The sequence below is a fragment of the Procambarus clarkii genome, chromosome 55 (assembly GCF_040958095.1).
Source record: "Procambarus clarkii isolate CNS0578487 chromosome 55, FALCON_Pclarkii_2.0, whole genome shotgun sequence".
NCBI lineage: Eukaryota > Metazoa > Arthropoda > Malacostraca > Decapoda > Cambaridae > Procambarus > Procambarus clarkii.
The window spans coordinates 16517777-16526203 of NC_091204.1; positions in this window are offsets into that span (position 1 = coordinate 16517777).

Genomic DNA, 8427 nt, shown 5'->3' on the forward strand with positions numbered 1-8427 from the left:
CAGACATGGTTGAGTGTATTTAAAACCACCTAATGCATCTGTTCACCTAGCGGTACCCAGGAGTTAGTCAGCTTGTTGTGTGGTTGCATCCTAGGGGGGGTGGGAGGTCAGTAATTCAACCCCTGCGGGTTACCTCATATGTACCTAACATGTACTGCATATATATACTGACTGCCTGTTCCCAGACACAGTGAATTATTATTATTAAACCTTTTGTATGGCACACGAACTTCAGAATTGGTTTTAACTAACCATGAAACCGCCTACCCGCCGCAGCCGTAAATGCCCAAACTCTGTTAAGCTTTAAAATCCAGCTCGAAAAAATCACACAGCAAATGGGGAAACCTTTGATTAGCCGGTTTCCTGTCCTCGTCGAGGCTACTAGAGTATTAGTGGCCCCTCAGGTAAATTCAGGTAAATTCAGTTCACCAATTACTGCTGGGTGAACAGAGTCGAATAGTTAAGGATCGGTTCACAGACAGTTCTCCATGCCCAGGGCTCGAACCCGGCCGAAATTGCTTTTGAGTTTTTGTGTATTTTTTTCTAATACAGTCGTGACAATTCATTTATACAATGCTAACCAGCATGCCATGGGCTGATCTCACCGAGACCCAGTGGAGAACCTACAATTAGTAATGCACAGAGCAGGAGTTTCAGTCCCATTTGTATGGATATCACCATCTCACATAGGTGTTGTCCAGCATGATGACACAGACAAGGCAGCTAAAACTGTGTGTGATAAAGTGAAATTGAGTTGGATAAGGCCATTCCAATCTCTGCTGTAAAAGCTGCAATATTTCAGGAAATTAGGGATGACAGCAGTCATTGACACTTAAAGGCCAGAACGCCTTTAAGCTCGAATGTCGTAGCTCGAGTATAAGGAGCTATGACTATACTCGAGCACTGTAACCACTACATACACTCAAGAATATTGAAGGTTTTTAACCACTTGGGCGGTAGAGCAGCAATCTCGCTTTTTGCAGGTCGGAGTTTAATCCCCGACCGTCCAAGTGGATGGGCACCATTCCTTCCTTCCCCCGTTCCATCCCAAATCCTTATCCTGACCCCTTCCAAGGGCTATATAGTCGTAATGGCTTGGCGCTTACCCCTGATAATTCCCTCCTTCCCTCACTAAGACTGGAAAATATTCTTATGTTGTAACTAGAATTTGCAAATGTACGATAATAGATCGGTCTCGCATTTCATATTCACTCCTGATTCCATGTATGATTAACCATCCTGTGAGATGGGGATATTAGATTATAGCTAGTTCTTGATCTACACTGTAATCTTTCATATAGAATAGGGTAGCAGCACATTGCTGTGTATACTTAAACTAGTTTTATTTTAAAATGGAGGGGGGGAACCTATTGAAGAAATTGTCTGGTATATATCATACATACATTGAATGATGTATTGAATTTTACAAGAATGTATTAACTTCTCTATATATAAATACAAATATATTAATAATTATAATAAGCCCAAGGAGAATTCAGCTACAGATAGACAACATTAACATCAGTAATAAAAATGATGGCAAGTTTCTTGGCCTATTCCTAGACAAGAGACTCAACTTCAGCACCCACATTCAACACATAACTAAGAAAGTCTCTAGGACAGTTGGTATACTCTCCAAAATCAGATATTATGTTCCTAACTCTGCTCTCCTCTCACTATATTATGCACTAATCTACCCCTATCTTAATTATGGTATCTGTGCATGGGGGTCTACCACTGCAAACCACCTTAAGCCCATCATCACACAGCAAAAATCTGCTATCAGAATAATAACTAACTCTGCTTTCAGACAACACTCAGCTCCCTTGTTTAAATCCCTAAACTTGCTAAATATTAACTCCCTCCACACATTCTCTTGTGTCAACTACATTTACAAAACCCTGTTCTTAAATGCAAACCATGCTCTGAAACTCTCCCTGGACAGATGTAATAGGACCCATTATCACCACACCAGAAATAAATATCTCTTTGATATCCCCAGGGTCAAACTTAATCTGTGTAAACACTCTATGCAAATTAAGGGACCTAGTCTATGGAACTCACTCCCTAGTGAATTGAAAAACTGTAAAACTTTTGCCTTATTTAAAAGCAAAACCAAAAAGTACCTAACTTCATCTTCTTAGTTTCCTACACTGAGCTTTAAATTTGCTCTGTACCTAGTGTTACCCAATCTCCTAATTTTTATGTAATATCAAACAACCTTATCATTGTGTTCATTGCTGTCTTCTTTTATGTGCTAGCCATATGCTGTATTGTGACTACCAATTTTTGTCAACTACCATTCAAGCTGCCATTGCAATCAATCTTATATTGTTTCTGCTGTATTGTGACTACCAATTTTTGTCAACTACCATTCAAGCTGTCATTGCAATCAATCTTAGCTACCTATGTGCTTTAATATACTGTACCTACAATTTTCTCTCATCTTTTTTTTTCATTTCATGTAATCTGTTATCATTTTTTTGTCTATAAATTTTGCAAGTATTTACCTCTTTAAAATTTTCTTAGATTAAGGACCTGCCCGAAACGCTGCGCGTGCTAGTGGCTTTACAAGACTGTAATTACCATATTTGTATCCTCACATTCCTTATGTACATTCTTGTATATGCATAAATAAATAAATAAATAAATAAATGAATACACACCACCATATATACGGATGTATATATATGGTGAATACGGCTGTATTGACTAACTCGAAGATACAGCTAAGTGAACAAGAGTTTTGTATTTTAAATTCAAATGTTACATTATTGGTATAACATACTAGTAATGCAACGAACAACACATAATAAAAATAGGTAAAATATTTTGGGTGAGTACCCCACACTTCTCCCCCAGCGGGGGAGACGCCAGCTGATCGTAGTAAACATTGGATTGAGCACTACTATTATCGGAGACTGGTGGCTCAACCTTGACGACCAGTGAATGTCTGGACACCTGCTCCGCCTGGGGGCCGCCGGATCACATTTTGTTTAGCGATTTTAAACCATAGGGTTTTGATACTACCGTCTGGCATGCCTATTCAACGGTCCGGATTGTTATGCCGCCTGGCGTACATTATTGCCCGGGGTCACAGGAAAGTTGATAGATTATTTTTTTTATTTTGCCCAGAGGGGCGTGTTTATTGGGCAGCGCCACTCATCCTGTGAGTGGATACACCGCCATAGTAGCATGTTCAACACTCCCCAGTAGGAAGAAACCCCGCTGGGTTGTTCATCCCATCACTTGTACCCAGACACAACTGGGACTTGCTTAAACGTTTTCTGGCCGGTTCATCGAGCGAGGAGGCGTGTCCGGCGCTGGCTTGTCTGGTCTAGGTGTGCCCTCAGACCTGGTGAACGGCTGGCTTCTGTTCTGCCGGGGACCACTGGATGCGTTTTGGGTTTTGGAAGTTTTTGCTTTGCTACTCATTGTTCTCTGTGTGGGATGGGGCCGGTGTTGCCTCCCTGAGGGACTCCTGGGGCTCAACAGTCAGCTGCCCATCAGTATGCACTTACCTGGTTGTGCTTGCGGGGGTTGAGTTTCGGTTCTCTGGTCCCGCCTCTGGACTGTCAATAGACTGGTGCACAGATTCCTAAGCCTGTTAGGCTCTCATGTCTACATTTAAAACTGTGTATGGAGTCAACCTCCACCCCATCACTGCCTAATTCATTCCGTTTAACAACCATGAAAGAATAAATTATTTCTAATGTCTCTGTGGCTCATTTGGGTATTCAGTTTCCACCCGTGTCCTCTTGTTCGTGTTCCACCCATGCTAAATAGTTTGCCCACCCTGTCAATTCCTCTGAAATGTGTGTAGGTGGTGATCATGTCTCTCCTAACTTCTGTCTTCCAGGGACGTGAGGTTTCGTTCCTTTTGCCTTTCCTGTCAGTTCTGTACGGTATGTGTTTATTCACAGCAAGGCGCATTTATTTTCGCCGACAAATAACGTTCATTTCGCCATTCGGCTTTGCAAGTTACCCTTCATGGGTACGCCAGGGCACATACAACACCTAAACCAACAACAACGACAGGAAATAAAATAAAATAAAAATAAAAAAATAAAATAAAATAAAATGTTTATTTAGGTAAGGTACATACATACAATAAATTTTTACAAAGATTGGTTGACTTATAGGTAAAGCTAGTACATACAATGCCTAAAGCCACTATTACGCAAAGCGTTTCAGGCATGATAAACTTAAATGACAAGCTTAATACTAATTGAGCATAATGAGTAGAATGAAAACAAGAAATGAAAACATAGATGAAAAAGCAGCACAAATACAATTATGTCGACAAACAGCGCTCTTTAAAAAAACAGACATTGGTTGACAATAGAAGGGTAAGGTAGGTTACAGGGAATTTATTAGGTATAGCTTCGTTTTTAACTTAAACTGCTATAAACTGCTGCTTAAATAGCTAATACTATTATCAATAAAAAATAAAAGTAAATATATACTATATATCATTCTGCTAAATAAATAAAACAGCTTAGACTAACAGGGAGAACTTTTGGAGAAGGTATAAATCTACGATGAACATCCTTGTTTATGATAAACTTTAAAGGGCACTAAATTCAGCCACCCAGGAAATCAGATCAACAAAAAGAAACTATGAAAGCAAACTTGCCCAAAACATAAAGAAAGATCCTGTCATTCTTTGCCTATGTAAGAAATAAAATCAAAAGAAAGTACTCGGAAGGACCCTTCAAAGATGAGACTAACCAAGTTATAATGAACGATAAAATGGCAACAAACTCTGAATGAATACTTCAAATACAATACAAATAGAAATATTTATTCAGGTAAAGTACATACATACAAGGTGAAATGCAAAAGATGGATTTATAGATAGAGCTAGTACATACAATGCCTAAAGCCACTATTACGCAAAGCGTTTCGGGCAGGAAAAACACTAAGACAAACTTAATACTATATCACTTCATATTGGTGATCACATTCGAAAGATTAGGCGACATCCCAATACTCTGACAAGTGTTTGAAGAAGGTGAGAGGAATGAATTAGGGATATACCCATAACATGCGACATTATTTGGAAGAGCATAAACAAACTAAAAGACTTAAAAGCCTCAGATGTGAACTGAATTAAATTCAATATAGTAAAGGAGGGGAAGGAATTATCAGGGGAAAGCGCCAAGCTATTATCACGACTGTAAAGGAACTGGCAGATGAACTATGCATACAACTAACTCCTTTTCAGAAAATCTCTGGAGCAAGGAATAGTTTCCCCTAGATCTGAAATGTGCAAATGTCACCCCTATTTTCTAAAAAAAGGCAGAAAGAGCTCAGCAGAAAATTACCGTCCAATCAGCATGACATTAAAAAAAAATAAAAATGTTTATTCAGGTAAAGTACATACATACAAGAGGTAACACAAAAATTGATAGATTTATAGATAGAGCTAGTACATACAATGCCTAAAGCAAATTTACTGCAGATATTACATATCTGCAAGCTCACGGAGCTTGCTGAATGTGTAGATGGTGAATAATCTTTTAAAAGCATGCGACACGGGTTTGTTAAAAACAGATTCTGTCTTACAAACCTGCTCACATTTTGGGGGGGAACGGTAACCAACTATTTAAACAAGGGAATTCCCGTAAATGTACTATGCATAGATTTTGCTCGGGCCTTTGATAAGGCTGTAACCCTTTCCACTACCGCCCACAAGATGGGTATGGGGTGCATAATAAATGAACTAAACTAACATAAAAGGCTAACAAGAGAATTACAGACGGATGTAATATATGGTAGAATACTAGATTGAATAAAACAATGGCTAAAACAAAGATAACAAAGGGTCGTACTAAATGGGGAGGAATCTGACTGGATAAATAAGCTGAGTGGGGTACCACAGGGGGTCCATTTTGGTACCAACCCTTTTGTAACGTCCGTGTGGCTCACTTGGGTACTCACTTTCCACCTTTGTCCCGTTGTTCGCGTACCACATGTGTTAAACAGTTTATCTTTATCTACCCTGTCAATTCTTCGGAATTTTGTAGGTAGTGATCCTGTTTCCCCTAACTCTTCTGTCTTCCAGTATCGTGAGGTTCTGTTCCAGTAATCTTTCCTCTTAGATCATTCCTCTCAGCTCGGGGACTAGCCTGGTGGCAAGAGTATCTAAGCAACAGGAAACAGTGAGTAACTGAGATGGGGGGGGGAGGGGAGACATCCGAGTGACGAACTGTCACCAGCGGAGTCCCACAGGGCTCTGTACTTGGACCTTCCTGTTTCTAATATATGTAAACTATCTTCCAGAGGGTATAGACTCATTACTCTCAATGTTTGCTCATGATGCAAAAATTATGAGAAGAATCAAGACAGATTACAGGACGACCTGGACAAACTGGAGGAATGGTCTAGAAAATGGCTACTAAAGTTCAACTCAGGAAAGTGTAAAGTAATGAAATTAGGCGAAGGGAGTAGAAGACTGAACACAAGGTACCATCTGGGAGGTGAACTCCCGCAAGAGTCAAATAGAGAGAAAGATTTGGGGGTTGATATTACACCGAACCTGTCTCCAAAAGCCCACATCAAAAGGATATCATCAGCGGCATATGCTAGGTTGGCCAACATAAGAACTCCCTTTAGAAACTTGTGTAAGGAATCGTTCAGGTCTTTGAATACCACTTGTGTCAGACCAATCCTGGAGTATGCAGCTCGAGCCTGGAGTCCATATCTAGTTAAAGACAAGCCAAAGTTAGAGAAGATTCAGAGGTATGCCACTAGATTAGTCCCAGAACTGAGAGGTATGAGCTACGAGGAAAGGGTAAGGAGCTAAACCTCACGTCCTTGGAAGACAGAAGAGTAAGGGGAGACGTGATAACCACCTACAAAATTCTCAGGGGAATTCACTAGGTGGACAAAGACGAACTATTTAGCAGGGGTGGAACACGAACAAGGGGACACAGGTGAAAACTTAGTACCCAAATGAGCCACAGACATATCAGAAAGAATTTTTTCGGTGTCAGAGTAGTTAAAAAATGGAATACATTAATCAGTGATGTAGAGGAGGCTGACTCCATACACAGTTTCAAATGCAAATTTGATAGAGCTCCGTAGGCTCAGGAATCTGTACACCAGTTGATTGACAGATGAGAGGCGGGACCAAAGAGCCAAAGCTCAACCCCCGCAAGCACAACTTGAGTACGTCTGAACCTTTTCTAATTTCGTTTTGTTTGACTAGATGTGAACTCCACGCTGGAGCCGCATATTCCAGTATTGATCTGACATATGAGGTATACAGTACAAGGTTCTGAATGATTCCTTATACAAGTCTCTGAAGACAGTTTTATGTTCGCCAGCCATGCTTACGCCGCTGATGTTATCTTTTTGATGTGGGCTTCAGGGACAGGTCTGGTGTGATATCAACCCCAAGATCTTTTTCTCGTCCTAACTCCTGAAGGATTTATTCTCCCAGCTGGTACCTTGTGTTTAACCTGCTGCTCCTTTCGCCTGTCTTCATCTATTTGCATTTGCTCGAGTTAAACTCTAGTACCCATTTGTTGGGCCATTCCTTCAGTCTATCCAGGTCATCCTGTAGCCTCTTGCTGTCCTCCTCTGTCTTAATTCTTCTCATAATTTAGCAGCAAACATTGAGAGAAATGAGTCTATACCTTCTGGAAGATCATTCAGATTTTGAAGATTTAGATGTGCTTGTAACATCTAAAATTCTGTAATTTGTGGAGTTAACCAGTTAATTGGCGCTCGGGTTTTCGTGCAGGCAGGAAATATCTATGTTCTCGGTCATAACCTTGTGAAGGAAGCCGGAATATCGCTTTCTAGGTGGAAGCAGTGTACCGTACATCATGATGTCACTAATTACACTATTTCTTCCTAGTAGATTAGACTCCCAACCCATGTATGACCAACTATCCTAGTTGCGAAATGGGGATTTACACATAATAACCCTTCATTTACATAGGTTAGCAGTTCACAATACTCTAGCATTTAGTTAAAAAGAAGTAGATTCTAAATAGGTTCTCAAGGTCTACTAGATTTAATAAAAATGTTAATTAGTGAATAGAAGTTTAATTACTTCAACGTTTAAATTATAATCTGATTAAATTTCCAAACCAATATATGACTGTACTGCTGGTATTCCAATTTATTATTTTATCTATGAATTTTCTTTGGATTAACTAATATATAAATTTGGACACTATTATTCATTATTGTGGCTTAAGAAAGAAAATAATCATTGTTTTTACCAATGAATGACCTAGTGCAATTTTCCGGAAATTGCTGCAAATTTGTGTTAATAAATAAATAAAGTGTTTTTTTATTTCTGGGGGTAATATTTTTTTTCTATTTTTTCATCTCTTGAAATTTATTTTAATACATTTTTTTTGGTGACAATACACGTTTGTGTGGGTAAATGAGGTTATATTTGGTGAGATG